The sequence below is a fragment of the Hemicordylus capensis genome, chromosome 5 (assembly GCF_027244095.1).
Source record: "Hemicordylus capensis ecotype Gifberg chromosome 5, rHemCap1.1.pri, whole genome shotgun sequence".
Lineage (NCBI taxonomy): Eukaryota > Metazoa > Chordata > Lepidosauria > Squamata > Cordylidae > Hemicordylus > Hemicordylus capensis.
This window is the reverse complement of record NC_069661.1, coordinates 70188553-70212572: the sequence shown is the minus strand read 5'-3', so window position 1 is coordinate 70212572 and position 24020 is coordinate 70188553.

Below are 24020 nucleotides of genomic sequence, written 5' to 3'. Positions count from 1 at the left end.
AAAGAAACATAGACACCAACAACAGCCAGACGTTCTAATAAGAGAGCGATCTGTTGGAGATCACAGGGGCACTGCCATAACACAAAACTGCAGTTAAATGGGGCAGAGGTTGCAACTCCATTACATCCAAATGTGTGTAAACATGGTTTCATGGCAAAAGTGACATGAGATTTGCTTCGCCAAACTCAAATTTGAACGTTTAGTTTATAGTGAGTTTGCTGCCCCAACCTGAGGTTTTTGGGAACAGCATTATGTCTGATCGCAGATGTCATCATAACTGTGGTTTCATCACACCATTATGATGTGATGCCATCACACATTATTAGCAATTCAGCTTGATACCCCTGTCTCCACAGAAGGTTCTTCTCATAAGCTGTAAAGGGGTATCCCTATGGCCTTACACTATCATGTAAGTGTAAGATTGGTCTGTTGAGGAACTGCATCTATTGTCATCACAGAGGAGGAATCTCCAGTCAGTGTTGGCAAGTCCTGCTGCCCGGCCCTGAGTAAGCCTAGGGACTGCAATGAGTAAGTCTATGGACCACTAATGAGTAAGCCTAGGGACTGCACATGTTCCCCCAGGGTAAGGTCCCCTTCTCCAACTTCATTGTACAAAAAATAGACCTTAGCCATTCAAGAATTCCTGGTTGAGGCTGCCTTTTAAACCCAACCCTGGGTATTGCTGCCCTGCCATATGTTGCTGTTTCAGCACGCTAATGGGGTAATCATGCTCATTTTTCCATCTTGAGTGCTTGTGAACATACATCTTTGTCACTTCATTTTTTGGGAGCAAATCATGTACTACCCATCTTGCCATCCTGTCCCCTTTCTCTCCTGGTTGCCAGGAAGAGGGAGCAAGGAACAGAGTGGGAAGAGGGCATGCCCCTGTGTGAGTTTGCCATTTGACAAGCTGACAAGCTTGGGATGGGACATGGCGGTGCCCCTGTTGCTGGGCAACTGCTTTGTTGGATCAGAGGCAGGTAGGGCAAGTGTCCAGAGAGGCGGCCAGTGAGAAGCACAGCGGGCATGGAGTGGGCACAATCCTGGCCAGTTCTGCACCACTGTCTCTATTGGTGGATCCAGGTTATGGATCCAGAAAGTGAATGAAACCACAGTTATGATGTCATCTGCGATCAGACATAATGCTGTCGCCAAAAAACCTTACGTTGGGGTGGTGAACTCACTATAAACTGAAGGTTCATATTTGAGTTTGGCGAGGCAAATCTCACATCTCTTTTGCCATGAAACTGTGGTTGTACACATTTGGATGTAATGGAGTTGCAACCTCTGCCCCATTTAACTGCAGTTTTGTGTTATGTGTGAATGAGGCCAGTGGGATGAAGTCAGGAACCATAGTTGAGTGGTAGCATACATTAAAAAGGTTGGCATACAAAAGGTCCCAGGTGAAATCCCTGGTATCCAGGCAGAGCTAGGAAAGACTTGTCTTTCCTGAAGAACTGTGACTAGGCCACAGCTCTCCAGTACTGGGATAGATGGACCTATGGTCTTACTCAACATAAGACAACTTCATATGTTTATATATAGCATGTTGCAACCGATGATAGTGGAGAAGATTATGAAAACTTTCAGTCTGAATTTCTTACCAGCTTTGGAACTTCTGAATTATCTGATCTTGTTTCAAGAGTTGCACTGAGTGATGAGCTAATGATCTGTCATTCCTCCATTTTTTATTTCTAGACATTCAGGCCACTGTGTATTTGCAGTTTTCAATTTGCAGGCTTTTTTCAATTTCAGAATTGAAATGGAAAGGCAATGGCAATTTACTCATACTGCTGCTGGCGAGGCAGTGGTGGTGTTTGGCACAAAACAGCAATATGCAGGTAGGCTACTCCAATAGCCGGCCTGCATCTTGGAAGCAATTAAAAACATATCACTTGACAGGTTTCCAGTGTTAAGTGACTTGGAGTATTTGTTCTTTTGTGTAAATACCCAACCCTGCTAGTGTTCATGAGAAGCCTACGGCAGTGTGGGAGGGACTACTGCCTGCACCACATGTGCACAACTGATATAAAAAAATCTCTACTGCTAAATGCCTCTAGTGTCTTTGCATGTCAATATTTGCATGTCAAAATCAACCCTATTGAAGTTGAGAGTGAGTAAATTCTCAACAGTTGTGCTGTTTAGATAGTTGGTGTTCCTAGATACCAGTTCTCATACTGAAGGTTTTACTGTGTATAACCTTTAGAAATTCTTCATTGTGCTGAGAAATATAAATCCCCTGCAGACCCATTTTATCAGTGCAAAGTTCCTGCAATTTCTCTTTCCACAGTAATAAATTACTGCAATGATATATGTGTCCCTTAAATCTCTGACTTCTGTGTTAACAGCCATGACTACAAGCTTACACTTCATTGGTTTTCTTTTGAGCTGGCAACAATGCATTAAGTTACCTATAATTGAAGGATTTTAGCAGCAGCATAAGGCCACAGCAAACAACTCATTTAATTGTATATGAGTGCCAGAAAGCTGGTTTCGTAATATGAAGACTCAAGCTAGTAGGATTTATTTGTGAAAAAAGTAGGAGGTCAAATCTGATGCCATTTAGGTTGAGCCAAAAATGAAATGACACTACTGCTTCTAGAATTTCACTCAGTATTGGAGCCTTTGTCTAGTATGTGCATTCTGTACCAATTTTATGTCCTTGGATAAAACATTGGCCTACCTGTTCCATAGTTTAATGTGGGAAGTGGCGATCCACTGCACTGCTGTTGGTTCCCAGGGAGGCATCAGTGGTGCTGACCATTTTCACAGGAGGGCATGTTCACATTTTAAGTAGCCCTCCCATGCTCCGGAAGCACTAGTTAGACAGAAACATACCAAGTGCTGGGTTTCTGATCTATCTCATGCATCTAGAATATAGGCAGGCTACTTGAAGTGTTAGCCCTCTTGCACAGATGCCAGACACCACTGGCACATCATCAGGAGCATACTGCCACATGGACAGACCTAACACCAACCCACAGCAGCACAGGTGGATCAATACCACCCGTGTTGGACTGCAGGACCCGTTCATAATTAACCCTCCTAATTTTATTTTCTCTTTGCTACTTCCTTCTTTGTACCAGAGCAGTTTTAAATCATTACTGTGGGATAGTGGCAGTGATGGAGCAGTATATAAATAAGATAGATAGATAGATAGATAGATAGATAGATAGATAGATAGATAGATAGATAGATAGATAGATAGATAGATAGACAGACCATTGGTGTCCACTACAAATATTGCCTTTCACAGCAATGGAGATGATTTCAAATTCCTCCTGTTAAGACCCATTGCTTAGATTATTCTTAAAGGAGAAAACTGGGTTATAAATTATATATAACAACCTGCTCTACCTATCTTTATAGCTGATAACACCCAGCTCCATCTATCTTTTAAGTCAGCAGACACCAGGGAAGCAGTGGATGCTCTGAACTGGGGCTTGGAAGATGTTCTGTACTGGATAGGCACAAACAAGCTGAAACTTAACCCAGATAAGACAGAAGTGTTATGGGTTGGTAAAACTGACCATCCAAGTTGTGAAGCAAATCTGGCGTTGGACAGGGTCGCAATCCCTCTGAAAGACAAAGTCTGCAGCTTGGGGATGTTTCTGGACCCTCCCCTCCCCTTGGAGGCACAGGAGGTGGCGGTTTGCAGAGGTGCTTTCTACCAGCTACGGCTGGTATGCCAGCTGCGAACCTACTTGGAGAAGTCAGACCTGACCTCAGTCACTCATGCTTTGGTAACATCCAGATTGGACTACTGCAATGCTCTCTGTGTGGGGCTGCCCTTGAAGGCAATTCAGAAGCTTCATCTTGTCCAGAATGCTGCTTCAAGGATACTTGTGGGTGCAAGTCACTTTATGAGTGTTACACCCATCCTGAAGCAGATTCATTGGTTACCGGTTTGCTTCTGGGCTAGATTCAAGGTGCTGGTCTTGACTTTTAAAACCCTACATGACTTGGGGCTGGAGTACCTATCGGACCACAGTCACCCATATGAACGTAACAGGGCCCTCTGCTTGGCATCTCAGGCCCTGCTTCATGTTTGTCTGCTGCTGATATCTGGTTGGTTCTTTAGTTGTATCTATTTTATTAATGTTGTGAGCAGTAGTGTACTGGAGGGGCGGAGTATACATATTTTAAATAAACAAATTTTAAAAATCAACAAGTTTTTGAAAATGTCGTGTATTCCAATTGCAATTTCAGGGGTTGCAGTGTAAGAAACAGGGGTGCAGACAGAGGAAAAGCTTGAAGAGCTATTTCTCCCTTAATTTTGGGGTTGAGGAAAGACTGTTTTTTGAGGGAGAGGGTTTTTAATCAATTTCTTTGGAGGAGAGGGTTATTAAGTTAAGTAGAGGGTTCAGCAAAATGAAGGGAGACTCCGTGGGCCCTTTCTCACAATCAGGGACCCAGGTGAGGTGGGGGGGCTCACAGGGAGCAAGGCTACAGAAGCTTACCTCCCCCATAGATGACTGGGACCCAGTTGCTAGGTGTGGAAAGCATGGAGTTGCGGGGACTGGGACACATCTTTCCGGTCCCTGGAAATCCCACAATGCACTGCGTGAGTGTGTGGTGCATTGTGGGTATCCCTCCAGGATTGGGTGAGCGCCCCTCAGTAGCTCAGTGCCAGCTTAAAGCAGCTGGCACTGACACACGGTCAGTTAAACAGGGTTAAGGGAGGGCTTGTTCTCTTAACCTCGTTTAGCAGCCAGGTTTCACAGCTGGGACTGCCACTGACGTGCTGTCGGGAGCTGAGAGGCTCCCAGAAGTTCTCACAGGCAGCCAAGCACAGGCCTGCCTTAGCCCTGTCTTGACTGCTCGTGAGAACAGCTTTGTTAAATGCTTGATGGGGGGACATAAGTCAAAAGCCCCACCGACTGGATACCTACAATCAAGTTGCTTGATTCTCTGAATCTTGCCATCTCCAGCCTCATGGCAAGATGCCTCTAAATACCAGTTGAAGGGGAGCAACAGTAGGAGAGAGGGCATGCCCTCACTTCTTTCCTGTAGGCTTCTCAAAGGCATCTGGTGGGCCACTGTGTGAAACAGGATGCTGCACTAGATAGGTCTTGGGCCTAATCCAGCAGGGCTGTTCTTAAATAATAAGTTCCAACAAGACTAACAAGGGTGGGGAGCAAACAATGCATTCCTCCGAATATTTTTCTTTAAGAACAATCTTCTTTAAGTACAATCTTCTTTCACAATCTGTAAAGGCAGTTGTTTTGAATCTTAACTAAAAAGGGAAGCTAAATTATTTTTAAAGCTAAAAAAACAAACCCATTAGAGAAAGAGTAAAAGCAGGAAACTACTTTCCTGCTCACAAAATAGCTGCTGTTTTGGATGTCTTTGGTTGAACACCATTTAAGCTGCATTTTTTGCCAGAGCCTTTCCTAGATGGTGATTTTATCTTGTTTCACCGTAGGAAGGGTGGGTGTGCATTCATACATTGGGGCTTTAGGTCCATGTCCATGTGAGACATAAGAACATAAGAACACTCCAGCATCCTGTTTCACACAGTGGCCCACCAGATGCCGTTGGAAGCCACAGGCGGGAGTTGAGGGCATGTCCTCTCTCCTGCTGTTACTCTCCTGCAACTGGTACTCAGAGGCATCCTGTCTTTGAGGCTGAAGTTGGCTTTTAACCTTCCAACTAGTAGCCAATGATAGACCTATCCTCCATGATGTTATCCAAACCCTTCTTAGAGCCATCCAGGTTGATGGCTGTCACCACATCTCCTGGCAGAGAATTCCACAAGTTGATTATGCGTGTGTGAAAAAGTACTTCTGTTTGTTGGTCCTAGATTTACTGACAATCAATTTCATGGGATGACCCCTGTTTCTAGTGTTATGTGAGAGGGAGAAAAATTTCTCTTTATCCACTTTCTCCAAACCATGCATCATGTCTCCCCGCAGTCATCTTTTTTTCTAAACTAAATAGCCCCAGGTGTTGTAGCCTTGCCTCATAAGAAAGGTGCTCTAGGCCCCTGATAATCTTGGTTGCCCTCTTTTGCACCTTTTCCAGTTCTACAATGTCCTTTTTTAGAAGTGGTGACCAGTATTGTACACAGTACTCCAGGAGTGTTTTGCACCATAGTTTTGTATAAGGGCATTATAATATTAGCCATTTTATTTTCAGTCCCCTTCCTAATGACCCCTAGCATGGAATTGGCCTTTTTCACAGCTGTCACACATTGAGCTCACTTTCAATGAGCTGTCCACAACGATCCCAAGATCCCTCTCCTAGTCAGTCACTGACAGCTCAGATCCCACCAGTGTATACTTGAAGTTAGGGTGTTTCATCCCAATGTGCATCACTTTACACTTGCCAACATTGAACCGCATTTGCCACTTTGTCGCCTACTCACCCAGTTTGGAGAGATCCTTTTGGAACTCCTACAATCAGTTTTGGATTTCACTACCCGAAAGTGTTTGGTATCATCTGCAAATTTGGCCACCTTGCTGCTTACCCCTACTTCTAGATCATTTATGAATAAATTAAGAAGCACCGGTCCCAGTACAGTTCCCTGGGGGACCCCACTTCTTACTTCCCTTCATTGTGAAAACTCTCCATTTATACCTACCCTCTGTTTCCTGTCTGTCAACCAGTTAGCAACCCACACATGTACTTGTCCCCTTATCCCATGACTGCTATGTTTGCTCATGAGTCTGTGATGAGGAACTTTGTCTAAAGCTTTTTGGAAGTCCAGGTATACTATGTCAACTGGATCACTTTGTGATCACATCAAGGTGCCTTCCATAAACAATTTGGATTTTCCCTGTGCATTGGAGCTTAGCCCACATCATCTCTGTGCTTAAAAGTCCCACTTTTTACAGTGCCTTTATGGGATACTTTGATATATATCAACATTTCTTCTGAGATGTATGGAGGGGGCTGCTGCCAAGTGCCAGATTACAGCTCCACCCATGGAAGAATGCCACCTGCTGGAAATAAACATAATTTTTACTATTGGGGTGGGGGTGTCAATATGGTTGGTCTGGCAATCTGTCAGTCTTAAGGAAATCTCCACAAATATGTTTAAAAAAGAAAAAAGAAATTGAAATAAATTTCCATGGGTTCAATTGAAAAATTTCAGAGACACACACCATGCATGTGCAGGTAGGAAAATGCAGAAATGGCATCCCACCTCCTCTAGAAAGCCATTGACCAGAAGGAGCCTAAGAAAGACCGGGGAGCAAGCAGGGTGAACATTGCATGGGTAAAAATATCTCAAGGAACAGAGAGGAGCCCTATTAAAACAACACCAACATTTCTCTGGCCCCCAGGTTTCTCTGAATTATCTTTACTGCACTTATGTGCAGCTAATATATGCCCTCATAACTCGCTCTTCTTTATCCCATTTAATCCTGTGGTAAAGCCCGCCATCTGGGAAAGGCCCAGGTGATAACTTTGCTCCATATGTTAAGACATTCTCTCATACTTTGTACAAAGGAATCCACTTTGCTTACAGCAATGCTTCCACTTAAAAATATTTGCTGCTCCAAAAGCATAATGCTGGTGAGTTTTATGAACATCTCAGATCTCCACAGTGAATTCCTTGCTTGTCCTTGGTCCCAAGCCATCTGTTGTTCTCTAATATAATTGAGTGTAGCTCAGTTTGAAACTCCTGAAAATGGTTACCACTGTACCATAGCTTGGTTAATTAAATGTATTATTGCTTTTCCAAGTGTGTGTGTGTGTGTGTGTGTGTGTGTGTCCAGAGCCACTCCCAGACATATCCACAGGACAGCAGCTGGGTAGCACTGAATGCCCTGTTATTGCTTCTGTTTTATATGCTTGTGCTGCTCTAGTGGAGCGAGTCTGGATCCATATCTGGGCACGCAATATTATTTATGATTTTGCATACATATTCATGTTTTATGAAGTTTTTCATTAGTCTGCATTGTAGTATTCCATTTTATTCAATCATATTTCCAAGAGTGAAAATAACAATATACTACAGATGACTGTCTCACATTTACAGAGGGTAGATTTATTAAATTCAAAGTAATTCATATTGTAAAAAGTGATTTATACATGTAATGTATTTACAGATATGATGTATCATTTATAAAATCACCCACAGAATTAAATTTTATTTTTTCATAGCTTTATTATACAAGGCACTTTTGTTCATGCTTTTTGTTCACTTTTACTTCTAAGCAGGGCTGGCTCTAGGTTCCAGGGGGCCTTTGTCAATACCTTCCATCAACATATCCTCCCTAAGTGTGTCTTGGGAGAGTTGTTCAGCCACCATCACATAAAGACTGTAACTCTACTCAGATCGTACTCATCTCAGCACAGAGTTCTTCAAGAGGAGGAACAGGAGGGTATGACTTCACTAAGACAGAAATGGACCCACAAAAGAGCAAGTCATGGAGATTTGTTTTATTATTATTAATTATTATTATTATTATTTATTGTTAAATTTCTATACCACCTTTCATTAAAACAATCTCAAGGTGGTTCACACAAAAGCTAAAACAAGACTATTAAAAAATTTACACAATTAAAATATTAGCTAACATATATTAAAATTATTTTATTAAAAGATTAAATCCAAGCACAATATAATCACAAAAGATACAAAGCCACAGCAAAAGAAACCATCAAATAAAAGCTTTGGTAAAAAGCCAAGATTCCACACGCTTTCTAAAAACTGTGAGGGAGACTGAGGAGTGGATGGCCACCAGGAGAGCATTCCAGAGTCTGAGGGCAACAACTGAGAAGGCCTTGTCCCGTGTGCATGGTAGCCGAGCCTCCCCTATTGTTGGCACATGGAGCAGATTCCCCCACCGCAGATGACCTCGTCAAGTGGGCAGCAACTTTTGGGAGCAGGCGGTCCCTCAGGTATCCAGGGCCCAAACCATTAAGGGCTTTAAAGGTCAAAACGAGCACCTTGAATTGGACCCAGAAACAAATTGGCAGCCAGTGCAGCTCTTTCAAAATGGACGTGATGTGATCCCAGCAGACAGCTCCAGATAAAATTCTAGCTGCTGCATTTTGCACTAGCTGTAGTTTCCAAATATTATTCAAAGGCAGCCCCACATAGAGTGTGTTACAGTAATCCAGCTGTGACGTGACTAAGGCCTGGGTAATTGTGGCCCAATCTGCCTTCACGAGAAAGGGATGCAGCTGGCACTCTAGCCGAAGCTGTGCAAAGGCACCCCTGGCCACCGCCTCCACCTGAGCTTCCAAAAGCAGAGCCAGGACCAGAAATACCCCCAAGCTGCATACTTGCTCTTTCAAGGAAAGTGCAACTCCATCCAGAGGCAGTAGAGTCTCCTCAACTCGATTGACTCTCCTACTGACCAATATTACCTCTGTCTTATCCAGATTCAATCTCAGTTTATTAGCCCACATCAAACCCATCATGGCCTCCAACCCCTGACTCAGGACATCCACTGCCTCCTTAAGATCAGGTGACAATGAGAGATAGAGCTGAATGCCATCTGCATATTGCTGACAACTCAGTCCAAATCCCCAGATGACTTCTCCCAGTGGGATCATGTGGATGTTAAACAGCATGGGGTAAAGAACCGAACCCTGTGAGACCCCACAGACCAATGGTCATGGAGCCAAGCAGTAGTCCCCCAGCACCACATTCTGGACCCTCCCTCAAGAAAGGACTGAAGCCACTCCAAAGCAATACTTCCAATTCCTATACTCGAGAGGCTGTCCAGAAGGATATTATGGTTGATGGTATTGAATGCTGCTGAGAACCAACAGAGATGCACACACACACACACACACACACACACACCCGTCTAGTTTCCACTAGAGCGACCAAGGCAGTTTCAGTCCTATATCCAGGGCAGAAGCCAGATTGAGAAGGGTCCAGATAATCCATATCATCCAAGACCCTCTGGACCATACACTCTATCACCTTGCCCCAAAAGGGAATGTTAGAGACAGGACTGTAATTATCCAGGTTGGGGGGATCAAGGGAGGGCTTTTAAAGTAATGGTTTTACCATCGCCTCCTTGAGGCATGATGGCATCCTGCCCTCCCTTAATGAAGGATTAATAATCACCTCCAACCATCTGCCTGTACCCTTCCTAGCAGCTTGTATTAGCCATGAATGGCAAGGGTCAAGAGCTTGTTGTCTTCACACTGCCAAGGATCTTGTCCACATCTTCAGGCTGTACTAATTGAAAATAATCCAACACAATAGGAACAGATGGTACCTGAGGCACGTCTGACAGAACTGCCATAACCCTGGGGTCCAAAACTGGCAGGGATGCAAGCAACTTTATCTGCAAAGTGGCTTGCAAACTGATCACAATGGGCTGTAGATTATTCTTCCCCCATTACCTGGAGGGATGTGTGAAGCAATGTCTTTGCTACACAAAACAGCCCCGCTGGTCTGCACTGAGCAGATATAATGGAGGCGGAGAAAAAGCATTTCTTCACTGCCATGCAGTAGTCCCTAAAATGGGTTCGAGCCTGTGTTTGAACAGATTCGTCATGACTCTTCCTACAGTGTCATTCCAGCTGTTGCCCGAGATGATAAAAATAGCAGTTAGTAAGTGGTGCAGCAGGGAAATGCTTGACTAACAAGCAGAATTTCCAGTTTGAATTCCTGCTGGTACTATATTGGGCAGTAGTGATATAGGAAGATGTTGAAAGGCATCATCTCATACTGCGCAGGAGGAGGCAATGGAAAACCCCTCCTGTATTCTACTAAAGAAAATCACAGGGCTCTGTGGGCGCCAGGAGTTGGAATCGACTTGGCGGCGCACTTTACCTTTAAAACAGCATAACCATACCAGGACCTGAGGGTAAATCAGCAGTGTGAGGTGACATATACAAGTCTTTCACACAATTATCTCGTGGTGTTTTCAGGAAGGAAGAAAACCTTCCCTTTGGCTCTGTGAACAGACTGTCCAGATGACCCATGCTGCCCAGGTGATCCATGCAAAAAAAAGAGCTGAATCCTCCAAGTATCCCAGCATGCATTGCACTCAAGTCAGAGAGGCATCCCTCAGTACAGCTTTAGCTCTCTTCTGGCTGGCCCCTCTAGCCATAGAACTCTAGGACAGTGATGACTGCCAGCCACTGGGAAGAGGTTTAACACAGCAGTTACAACATACAATCAAACTTCAAGGTCAGACAGCTGCTATTTTCATCCTACGCAGTACAAATCTAGATTAAAAAGTTGGGCTACCCACATTTGAGTGGCCTGAGTTGGAGGGCTTCCCATAAGCTCTTATGAGCAGAAAAAGCTTGGTTTGCCACCTCCTACTCTGTTCTTGCTGATTGTGAGAAGGAGCATTGAGCATTTCTCTATATCAGCTTGCTCTAGTGTGTCTGGCTGTTAGAGAGTCATAGAATGTCACTACTTTCTTCCTGACTTGACATCATATGTCATGAATGGTCAAAAGGATGCTTTCTGTAGACTCCCAGTGGTACAGGTTTAAAGGACTGTTCGGAGGTATCAAAGGAAGGCCATCTGAATGAGTTGAATTGTTTTCAAGCCCATTTCCAGCCTTTACTTCCATGGCTGTTGAGTCATTCGTGCTTCTAGAAATCTGCTGGATTCATGATAATTTCTGTTTCCACAGATGAGCATATCAATGACAATCATCAGAATGAAGCAGTGAGCCAGGGAGGTAAATGATTAGCAATGAGTTGATGAATAAGATGACACTGAAATAGCAGCGAAACAAATGAACTTCTGATTGATTTATTGATATAGTAATTCATAGTGTCCAAAAACTAATATCTGAGAAGCCATGGCTCAGGGCATGGATGTCTTTTCTTAATAATATCTCCTGGCAACTATAAGATGAGAACTTGAACTTTTTCCATGTCACAAAATCTAATGGTTTTGACTTGTAGTTTTCATTGCAATCTGATTTCACACTGAACACAGCAAATATTAGTAAACATTACACATGTGGAGAGGGAAGGAGGGTTAATGGTTTATGGATTTTTGGAGGGTCTAAGAACACTGAAAGAGCCAATAGTATTTACTCCTTTTAATGGAATTGTAAACCCCTGTTAAATGTAATTGTTCTTGTCAGTCTTCTTTTTGAAATGGCACTATTGCTCTTCATCTCTTAAATAGTAAAAAACTGGCTATGAATACAATAGCACTAATGATTACAGCATTTATATTGTTAATTTCTAGCATTGTAAATGCCTCTTAAAGGCTGTTCACAAGGCAATAGAATAGCTGCAAGCAGAAGAATAAAGCTGTCACTCATAGCTGAATTATTTGTTGCTTTGAAACAACTATAATGGACTCTGATAATGCACTAACCCAAATATAGGGAACCAGTATAGACTTCTTTAAAACTAATTTTTAAAAAGCTTCCTTTGGGGAAAATGAATGGGTAATTAGATAAAGCACCGGTGCAATTCAGAGTAATATAATAGCTTGTATATCCATAATCAAATTTACACCAGGGCATCAATCTAGTTTTCCTCTGTGTGTTTGCTGCTTCATGCATATCATTTCATCCACACAGAGCTGTTCGCAACATTTAAATGAACAGATGTCCCTTGTGACTGCTGGACCTCCTTGTGCACAGAGTCCATGTGTGCATGGTCACACATCTGAAAGACCAGAGTTTAATGCAGTGCCCTCAATGTACCTCTTAGAGACCTCTGCATAATTAGACTTCAGAGTATAGACTGAAATCAAGAACATCAGAGCAGTGAGTAAGTGCATAAATGGGTAAGCTAGGTGAATGCATTTTGTACTGAATGATAGCCAAAAGGGAGCTCTGTGAATTGCTGTTAGGATATATTTTATCCTCCACTGCATATTTTGGTCAGCTTGAAAAGGCAGTCTGGATATTTTGGTGAAGAAAGTATATAGTAAGCAAACTAGTGTGCAAATAAAAGACCTGCTTTTGCATTTGTAATGACAGAGCACAATTTCGAGACTCTTGATACTGTTCAAGAAGTCTGTGGTAGGAAAAGGGTAACTGAAAGTGTATAATGGACATCCAGAAGTTACAATAGGCAGAAAAGAACAGAAAAGATTCAAGCATTACACTAAAGAGGGACTTGCATGTGTACACACATTGAGCAGGGGGTTGAACCAGAAGACAGTACCAAAATTCTACAATTGTATGCTGGCAAAGTATGTCCTGGCAACATTTGTTGGCAAAAACAAGAAATAAATTGTTAAAAAGCTGAAGGCAAGAGGACTGTCTTCAGACTTGAACACAAGCTTTTAAATGATGTCAGGCTCTAACTGGATGAAGTACATTTTAAACAGAAAATACATACATAATTTAGTTTACCTGGAAGACAAGAGAGTGGTTTGAAGCATGAGGTACAAACTTTTGGTAAGGCGCAAAACTTAAATTGTCACAAGGGATTCATTGTGTCCCTGTGCACAGGACCTCTTGGAAATAACACAGGCACAAAGGCCTGATGCTTTCAACAGTCACTGGATAGTTTTGATATTTCTGGTTCCATACATGCATAGAGAAAATAATAAAATCTTATTATTTCTTCCAGAGTCCTCAGTCCTGTTAGTTCAGGGAAGAACTGGGATGGACTAGCATACAGCAGACTGAATGACAGAACCCATAATTATTTCTGTAGTTCACTGTGGCCAATTCAATGCAATTCAGTTTATTACGATCAAAGATCAACACACAGATCAAATCCAGATACAAGAGTCCCCAAAAGTGAACATCAATAAGAACTATTACATAATATGTAAAATAGGATAAGATAACAAAATAAAAACAAAATGAATTAAGAGCCTGTATTAACCCTCTCTGACACACCATTTTTGGGTCTTAATTGCAGCTGTACAGAATTTGGCCACCAAATGCGAGACATTGGTATACGTATCAGAAAGAAATAAGTTTATATAAAACTCATCAGAATTATTTGGATATCTAAAAACAAGAGGGGCAATGAGTCTAAGACGCAGATCAGAATAAAATGAGCAATACAGGAGCACATGACCTACTGGATCAACATCGCTGTTCCCACAAGGACACAATCTCTCCAAAAAAGGAACCCTCCTAAATCTACTCTCTAATACCACAGAGGGCAGCACATCCATCCGGGCTAGCTTCAGGGCTCTTCTGTGGGTTGCATATGTCAGATTATACAGATAGTTGGCTAGTTTTTGCAAAGTTTAATTGCTCCAAACTTGATGTAACCTGATGTCCGACCTAAATCTGTCTGGTGTCCCATATCAATAATATGCTGCTTAATGATCACTCTGGCATTGTTATAGCCTAAGGGGAGTAGAAATTCTATTCACAGGCCACGTACTTTTAATTTTTCAGTGATTAAGGGGGGCCCAATCAGAGGGGTGTTCATCCTTAAAGATTAAGGGAGCTAAGCCAGAAGGGGGGAACATCAATTTCAGCAAGAAGTTGAAAATATAAATCCAGGTAGAGGACTCCAAGTTTAACAAACCAGCTTCCAATCGCAACTGTTATGAGGAGTGGCATCAGCTGTGGACACCCTTGCCATGAAGAGTGAGCTCATGGGCTGCGTGCTCATACGCTTATCACATTTCTCTCTCTCTCTCGATGTGTGTGTGTGTGTGTGTGTATGTGTGTGTGTGTGTGTGTGTGTGTGTGTGTGTGAGAGAGAGAGAGAGAGAGAGAGAGAGAGAGAGAGAGAGAGAGAGAGAGAGAGAATTGAAGTATAAATAAATGGGAATATAAGTTCCAAACAAACACAATTACAAGTATATGATATGAGTGAGTAAAAACAATGCACCATTGCTGGATCACAGGGGATGTTTGATGGTGCCAACAGATGAGTTTTTACTTTCTGCTTACTGGTTTGGATAAGGAGTCTCTCTGTACCATATGAATGGGTGTTTCCGATCCCATTTGGGGAAAGACAAATTCAGTTCCTTCACTGGATCAGAGGGCATTAGCCTGGTGAGTAGGCTTGCCAATTAGGTAAACCTAACCAGGAGATGAATTTATGGTTAAGAAGCAGGGGCCTTCTGCACATAGACAGCAGGCTGAGCAGACATATAGCTCACCTGTTCATCAGCTTCACTATGGTGAGTTGCATTTATTCTCAAATTATCCATTTTTAAAAATCAAAATATGCATACATAATACCAATAAACATATGCACATTCATTTATTCATTCATTCATTATTTCTATACCACACTTCCAAAAATGGCTCAGGGCGGTTTACACAGAGAAATAATAAACAAATAAGATGGATCTCTGTCTCCAAAGGGCTCACAGAAGGGCTAAAAAGAGACACAAGACAGACACCAGCAACAGTCACTGTGATGTATAGCAAATTAGATACAGTAGTGCATGGCTTGATATAATGCCAGCCTGCTTACCTAGTCTCAAGGATTTTGTAAGAAATCCCTGTCAGCAGTTAAGAATGCTGTTGGGGTACTTTTCCTTCCCTTAGAGTCAAAGCAACCTGCGAGTGTTGAAGGAGAAAGATAACGCAGAAGCAGATACGGCTGAAATCTTAGCCAGTCATGGTGACGAGTTTGCTACGCAGCTGTTTGAGAGTATAAATGTATTGCTTTCTGTAATGGTCCTATGTCTTGTTTTGAGCATGGGCCAAACAATACCTTTACTACTTAAGAGTAAATAAACCTTTGATCTTAAAGTCTTCTCATCTGGGCTGATTATTGACTCCATCTGCCCAGGAACGAACCTCCTTATTGGGGACAAGGTTACCCTGATACATCAAGTGGTGCCGTGGCTCGGATATGGGGTGCAATTAAGGACCCCACTGGGCGGTGCGTCCCCTCCGGGGCTCTCACTGGGTGAAAAGGCATGCCGGCTACCGGGCAGTTTCCCGGGTCCTTTTTCACAGGCAGAGCAGCCCCCGAGTGGCCACTACAAGTGTGAGGAGTCTGGAGAAGCAGATCATTGGGTGCAGTCCGGCCGGTGGGATGGAGAAGCGCGCAGGGGTTAATGTCCCAGGTTAAACCTTTGATCTTAAAGTCTTCTCATCTGGGCTGATTATTGACTCCATCTGCCCAGGAACGAACCTCCTTATTGGGGACAAGGTTACCCTGATACATCAACTGGAGGTACTGTGCTGGGGGTGGATAGGGCCAGTTACTCTCCCCCTGCTAAATAAAGAGAATCACCACGTTAAAAGGTGCCTCTTTGCCAAGTTAGCGGGGGTTAGCATTTAGGCAATGTGGAGACTTGTTTTGGTGAAACGTGTCCTCTATTTCCACCTTTTTGGTTATGGATATTGATTTTTTTCGCCATCTAGACCTGGCAACCCTAATGGTGAGGCTGGTGTTGGGAGTGGTACAGATTCCACCTGCCCTTGCTGAAAGTCTCTGATCCAGAGAGGAGAAGGTAGAAATTATGTTCTTCAGTGGCTAACCCTTGATATGCCATTTGTCTCTCATGTCCCAGAATCTCTGGAAAATAGAGACAAGACAAAACATGTCTCCTTCTCATATTGGTGGTCTCCCTTTCTTCTCAGAGTGGACTGGAGTGCTGGGCCCTCTTCTGAAATGCTCCCCACCACCAGTGAATGCCGTGGATCCACCCTGGATTCCATTGAGGGCAGAATTCCATACTACCAAAACAAATAAAAAGCTATTTTAATACTGGCAAAAGAACTTGTAATTGTGTTTTGGAGTAATATATTGTAATTTTATTTATACTTCTATTTGAGCTTTTTAAATGTTTGTCTAATGACAAAAGTGATATAAAGCAACCCAGTTCAAATGTTCAGTTTTTAACTGCTATGCATAGTGCTAACTGATAATGGGGAAGAAGCAAAATAGGGCTTTAACGGAGAAGACAGCTGAGCTAAGCCTATAAATAGATACTAAATATGCAGAAAGTTTGACATAATCATAGCAAAGTGAAAGTATCCAGTTGGTATATACTCTAAACCATCTGAAACAAATGTTCTCCTGCGCCTGCTAATGACAACACAGTATTGATCTCTGTGACAACCTTTGTTCTCTCACCTATTGACTCAACATTCTGCATATTTTATTCTTGATTGTAAATGCTGTGATAATTTGGGATATGTTGAACATATTGCCTTGTTTTAGAAAATACATAAATGTATGCTTGAAAATTTAGAAGAGAAGCCACTAGTGAAAATTGTTTATGATTGCATTATACAAATAGAATAGCAACACACTTGTGTCTGCTTGATTTGAAATGAGTTACACTTATCTTTATTCAAGTGGTCTTTGATATGTGCTAATCTGTTTAAAATATCAGGATAGATGTGGGTTTGAAGGGACACTCCAAATAGCCCTCTAGGAACCACACATTTAATACACTTTAGATTATTTCCCAGATATTGTGGCCATTATGATTTGGAGTGCTATTTGGAATGTGAATGTCATGGACGTCTTCTGTATATATTCAATAATAAATTCCTAATTTGCCATATGTTTCAAGAGCATTTGTTCTGATTCCTTTTTCTGATACCTGACAATAAAAAGAATAATGTGACTAATTCATAAAATTAATTTTCTACCCAGATCCTATGTTTTATAAACAAAGATGATTTTATTTCTTTTTTGACTGAGTTACTATGTAGCTTAGTGGATTGTAGGTATGCTGTTGATGTAATTTATCTTTATTTCAGCACAGCATTTTACAAAGTTCCCCATAATATTTTGGTCAGCAACCTGGCCAAATGCAGGTTAGAGTTATCAGGTGAATTCACAATTAGCTGGAAAATTGTACTCAAAGAGTGCTCATCAATGGCTCCTAATAAATGGCTCTGTCTAAAATCTAGAGTCTCAGGTCTCTGTCCTGGTCTTGATAGGCTTCAGCATTGTAATCAGTGGCTTAGATAAATAAATGGAGAGAACTGTCATTAAATTTGCAGGTAACACAAAGTTGAGAGGGACAGCTAGCACCTGAGAAGACAGGAATACAATTCAAAATGATCTTGATAGAATGGGAAACTGGACTGAAATGAACAAAATTAAATTCAGCCGTGACAAATGCAAAGTTCTGCATTTAGGAAAAGTCAAACATATCCCAGGAAAATAAAACCTTACTGCTGGTGCTTTATGCAGAAAGGACATGTAACTGAGAGTATTAAGAAGATTTCAAAGCAACTTTCCCCAGGTAGCTCCTCGAGCTGGTCTTGTGGTAGCAAGCATGACTTGTCCCCATAGCTAAGCAGGGTCTGCCCTGGTTGCATATGAATGGGAGACTTGATGTGTGAGCACTGTAAGATCTTCCCCTCAGGGGATGAAGCTGCTCTGGGAAGAGCAGAAGGTTTCAAGTTCCCCCCCTGGCTTCTCCAAGATAGGACTGAGAGAGATTGCTGCCTGCAACCTTGGAGAAGCCGCTGCCAGTCTGTGATGACAAGACTGAGCTAGATAGACCAATGGTCTGTCTCAGTATATGGCAGTTTCCTATATTCCTATGTTCATAAGGATATTGCTTTTTCAAAGAAGAAGGGGAAGACATGGAGAAACGTTTGTTTGCTGTGATCTTATGATAATTACAAAGGGAGGGGAGAATGTTAATATTTATCTCATTTTTTTCCCCAGTTGTGTGTGGCTTTCAGACTCAATTCAAGGAACTAGTTCTATCCCTTTAAAATCTTGCACAATCCTCCGACCTTAAGGATTTTGGTAGAACCTTAACAGTGGTCTCTCCAAAGTGTGACCCACTCCTAGTAGAGGTTCAGACACCTGATTATTTTCTGAAGGCTCTACAAGACTTTTTTTTAAACCTGGGTTTTGGTTAACTCTTGTTTTGAGACTGTTTAGATCTGTCATGCTTATTACTACAGTATTTGTTTTTAATGTACTTTTGTTGTTAATGTAAATTTTGAGCAGTTAAAAGTAGTCTTAAGTATTTTAATAAACTTAAATAATAATTAATGATTTTTAAAAAAAAGAGAAATAAGAATGACAAAATATTCTGGATTAATACTAATAGTCAGTTGTCCGAGAGAAATATGCTTCTAAATATTAACAAGGATGTGATGATAATACAATTAAAGGGGTGTTGCCTAGGCAGTGAAAACCATTGAACATGTGAAGATAACATTTTATTGGGCCATATTTAGTTCCTAATAGATGCTTTAATGGTCCACAGAAAGTCTTTATCATGCAAAATAAAATCAAATGTACTATGGATGGCTACACATCCACATGTGACAACTTACTGCAGTTGAATTGAATTGAATTATAATTCAATTATGCCAACACAATGACAAGATGGCTTAGATTTCAAATGCTTAGAAATCACTTTCCATATTTGCTCAGAATTTGCATGGGAAATAATTTACTGAATGGTGTTAAGGGCCAGCTGGAAATGCAACTCAGCAGGCAGATGTAGTCACTGCATGAGAAGACTGGCATGAATGTCCCATCTACCACACCGCCACCCAGGAACAATCAACACAGGCCAAATATTAAGGACCAGAAAGGTGAAATCTAGGGTTGTGCCAGGTTGAACTTGAACTGGCCTGGTTAGAATGGTTTGGGTTTGGACCAGACGAGCCCCCGAAAAGAGGGAGCCAGCCCAGGTTTGAACTGAGTCAAGCCCCGTTTGAATCAAAATGGTTTTAACTAGTTTGAAGGTTTAAACATGGTGGCTGCCATTACTGTGCTCTGTAGACAGTTTTTCTACCCTGCTGATTGGGTTTCGGCCACTGCGATTGGCTAGGGGTCTCCTTTCTCCTGGTTGGCTTGCCATTTGAAGTGTTTTCAGGGCACCTCTGCCCCCATTGGCCGGGGGAGAGGGGAGGAGCAGGAGCAAAAAGGAGGGAGTTTCAAAATGTATTTAAAGCCAGGCAGTGCCTGCCTGGCTTTATTCTTCCTCTGGCTTCTGAGGAAGAGCTCTGGCTGTGCTGATGCTGGCTTTGGCCTGCTGCTGCTCTTGCTGCCTTGTTCTTTTTCTGAGGATTATAGAGCCCCTGCCCCCCCATGCTTTTTGGACCCTAAGCAGCTGCTTCTGGACCCTGACCTGCTGCTCTAGACCCTGCTTTTTTCTGGACCCTGGTCTGCTGCTCCTGTGGACCCCTGACCCCTCTGGATTACCTTGCTGTGTGCCTTTTTCTTTTGATTAGGCTAGTGCCCGAAACGTTTTGGAGGCCATTGTAAAGGCCTCTGAAATGTTTCGGCGCTGGGGCAGGATTCGGTGCTTCGGCACCAGCGGGGGTACTACTTTAAGGGCGGGGGAGGGTGTACTCACCCCCCCCCCCGCCGTGTTTCCCCCGCCGGCGCTCTCCAAATTTCAAGCCCCTCGGGGCAGCAGCATTCCTCCCTGCTGCCCCGTTCCCCCCGTTGGCCGGAAGTGGCCAGAAGTCGCGAGCGCGCGGGCACCCATTGTGCGTGCACGCGCACGGCAGGCGGGCACGCATGCACACGCACGGCGGGCACCCGCGCGCTCGCGACTTCCAGCCACTTCCGGCCAACGGGGGGAACGGGGCAGCAGGGAGGAACGCTGCTGCCCCGAGGGGCTTGAAATTTGGAGAGCGCCGGCGGGGGAAACACGGCGGGGGGGGGGGTGAGTACACCCTCCCCCGCCCTTAAAGTAGTACCCCCGCCGGTGCCTAAGCCTATTCGGGCACATCTCTACTTTTGATTACCCTACCCATTGGATTACCTTGCTATGCCTGCCTTAAAAAAACAACAACCCTCCTTCCTTGCTGTGGATTGCTGCATCGTGTCAGATTGATGAGAACCCTCTCCCATTTTTGTTGTTAATCTTGTTTAGTTTTTTGTAGTTTGGTTTTGTAGTTTAGAGTTTGGGAGGGTTTGTGCTTTGGTCTTTGTGTGTTTTTAGGTTTGGAGTTCTATTCATTGTTTTTTCAAGTGCCGTTTTCTAAATCTTAACTGCTTTAAGGTTTAGTTTTAGGTTCAGTAGTACTTTTGGTGTAGTTTTATTTTCAGTCTTGATTGGTGGCTTTTTTTTGGTACTTTTGGTGCTTTGGTATTTAGTTGGTTTCTTTTATAAGGGCCTAGTTTGGGGGAACTAGGTTCAGGAGGGTGCAAGGCAGGGCTAAGAGCAGGATTGCAGGCAGGGATGATGCTGGTTTGGGGTGAAAGCAGCGAAAAGTGCCTATTCCCCAAGTCACCAATGTCCACCTAGAGGCAGCTGAGGTGGAAGTAGTAGGCAGCAGCCCTGTCAGGGAAGAACATCTTCTTCCCTTGGTGGGAGTAAAGAAAGAGCTGGTGTTTGCTAGCATAGCCATCTCCCTACATCTCCCCACTAATGCCCTTTCTCCGTGTTGTTGGAAATTCTCTGTGGTGAGAGAATCCCTTTCTCATTATAGCAGAGTGCACAGAGGCACAACACAGTGGAATTTAGTTAGGCATGCGTGTATGCTGAGAGTAAAGTAACTTGGAGCCAATTCATAGTTTCAGATAGGAAAGTGAGGAGTTAGGATCTCTAATCTATCTATCTAGCTGGATGCAGATGGATTCTGCATCTTCTCTGCACACATGGTGCAGGGAGAGGAGCTTGCCACGTTGCAAGGTAGAAGGGCAGGTAGGGAAGAGAGAGAGGAAGGAAGTTAATCCCTGAGATTAGCAATCTACATATCCAAAGGGATAGTGTCAGAGCAGTGGAGAAGGGGTGATCAATGTCTTGACCCTCTAGCCCTCTGACTCACTAGTCTGTCCTCCACTGTCTGAGACAAGAGACAGCGCAAAGTCCTTTAACTTCCAACAAGTGTGACCCCTGCCCAGTCCAAAACCGAGGAGAAGCAGGAGGAAGTCATACCTGTTGACCATGGACCTTTGCAGCCATGGCTGCAGAGGGTGGTGGGGGTGCTAGTGGTGGCCACCCAGCAGGCCCAGTAGTGCCACCAGTACCCAAGCAGTCCAGGTCCACTGGTAGCACTTTGGACGGTGACTCTGAGTGCTGCCAAAGTGAGCCTACACATTCTGGCTGCATCCACTGCAGAGCACAGGTCAGCCGCCGAAAGGATGCCAAGCGTCTGAGGATATCATCAATGGGAGGCACATCAAACGGTGTCATCCAGGTGTCCTCACTCCAGCATGCAATGCTACGCCACCTGCTGTGCCTTCAACTAGCAGTGGCAAGGGACATGTTCCTGCTTCTGCTGTCAAACAGGACACATTGCCTGTCAGACAGTGGGCACAGTCGGAGTGCAAGTGGTCAGGTCACCCAGAGGCAAGTCTCATAATTTGGGCCATTGGAGAGATTATGGCTCTGGATGACCAGCCATTCCAGATGGTGGGAAATACCCGCTTCTGCCAGCTGCTCCAGCTGCTTGCCCCCAAGTACCAGATCCCCTCACACACCACCTTCAGTAGGACAGTGGTGAATCCCTGTACCAAGCATGCAGGGAGGTTGGGTTGGAGCATGTGTGGACCAGCTGTAATAGAGTGCAGGCTGCTTTCCTGTCCCTCGTGCACACTAGTGGGGGCAGGAGAGAGGGAGCAACATCTGCTGCTGTTAGCATGGCCAGCACATCCCAGACAGCATGCTGTGCTGCATGTGGAGCCACTGGACACAGACCACATGGCAGATGAGCTCTTGGTGGTCAATGGGCACAAGATGGAGAAATGGCTGTCTGGGAGGCCAAACCCCCACAAGGGCTTCATGGCCACTGACAATGGTGCCAACATGCTGAGGGCAGCACGCCAGCTGCAGTTTGTGTCCATATGCACACACTGCACCTGGTTCTGACAGATATACTTGGCATCAAGGAGGCTAGGGTGTGGGAACATAGGGGGCTCCCCCCTGCAGGGGCAGCTGCTGCCATGGCTACTCTTGTGCAGAAGTGCCACAAGATAGCAGCCTACTTCCACCACAGAGAGAAGGGTAGACAGATGCTCTGGGAGAGGCAGTGTGAACTCAGTCTACCTGGACACATCATCCCTAGCAATGTTTAGATGTGGTGGAATGCCACCTTTCTTGTGTTCCAGCACCTTTATGTGCAAGAGGCAGCCATTCATGCCCTGGTGAGGAACTGTGGCTTGCAAATGTGGGACCTGTCCACCACAACCAGAAGCAAATTTCCAAGCTGGTCTTGGCACTCAAGGGGGTGCCTTGGTGTCTTGACATGGGAATAGGTGGTGCTGACTGCTTCCTGCACTGGTGCTGAGCAGTACCTGCAGGAACCAGTGGTGGTGACCCAGAGACTGATCTGGTCCGGTTTTGGGCAATGCATTGCCAAGTCTGGCCAGACTTGGCAATCATTGCCCAACAGCTCCTCTCCTGTTCCCTAGCCAGTATCCAGAGCAAGAGGATGTTTTCCATGGCCAGGGCTTTAGTGACACCCATCGCTCGCACCCGGATGCTTTCTTGGTGGAGCAGCTGGTCTTTCTGAAGTCCAACTTCCCTCTTCTGTGCTATCCTGAGCTGGATGTGGATGGTAAGTGACCGATGGTAACTCCCACCTGCTGCAACACCAGCTCACCCTGGCCAACCTGAATGTGTCACAGTCTGTCCGTTAGTCCATGAATGCATTCCACCAACAGGCTGGGGACGATGGACTGGTGCTCTGGGCCAGCACCCATTGGAGGCTGTGGTGAAGCATAGGTAGTTTAGTTGGTTTTGAAATGTTGGTTGTTTTGGTTGGTTGTTTTGTTTGCTTCATCACAGACACACACACAGAGCCCATGAAGAGTGTAGAAGACTGGTTCCTTGACATGTGTTAGCCTGCAGGCTGTCAGCCAGGATCCAGCCCAACCTGAGGCCAAGTTACTCCATACATGCAGAGAAGAAAGAAAACTTCCCATCAAGTATTTGGTTTTCTTTTTTCAGTCTCCACACACAGAGTTCAATAAGCTTGATTTTGCTGGATCTCAGATGGACAAAGGCAGAAGAACTTGGTTGCCTTGCCTGCCCTTCCTTCCTGAGTCTTGTTAGGATTTTGTCTGCAAGATGGTTGTTGTGCCAGGAAATCTCTGTCTGTAATATTTTTATTTTTGGTTGTGCGATGAGCTCCATGTGTCTGTCCTCATAGTTTGGATTCTGTGCTGTCCATATTCTGCATTCTAGATGTACACTCAGAGTCAGTGGCACCTAGTGAGCCACTGTGTGAAACAGGATGCTGAAATACATAGGCCTTAGGTCTGATCCAGCATCATTGTTCTTATATTATATTATA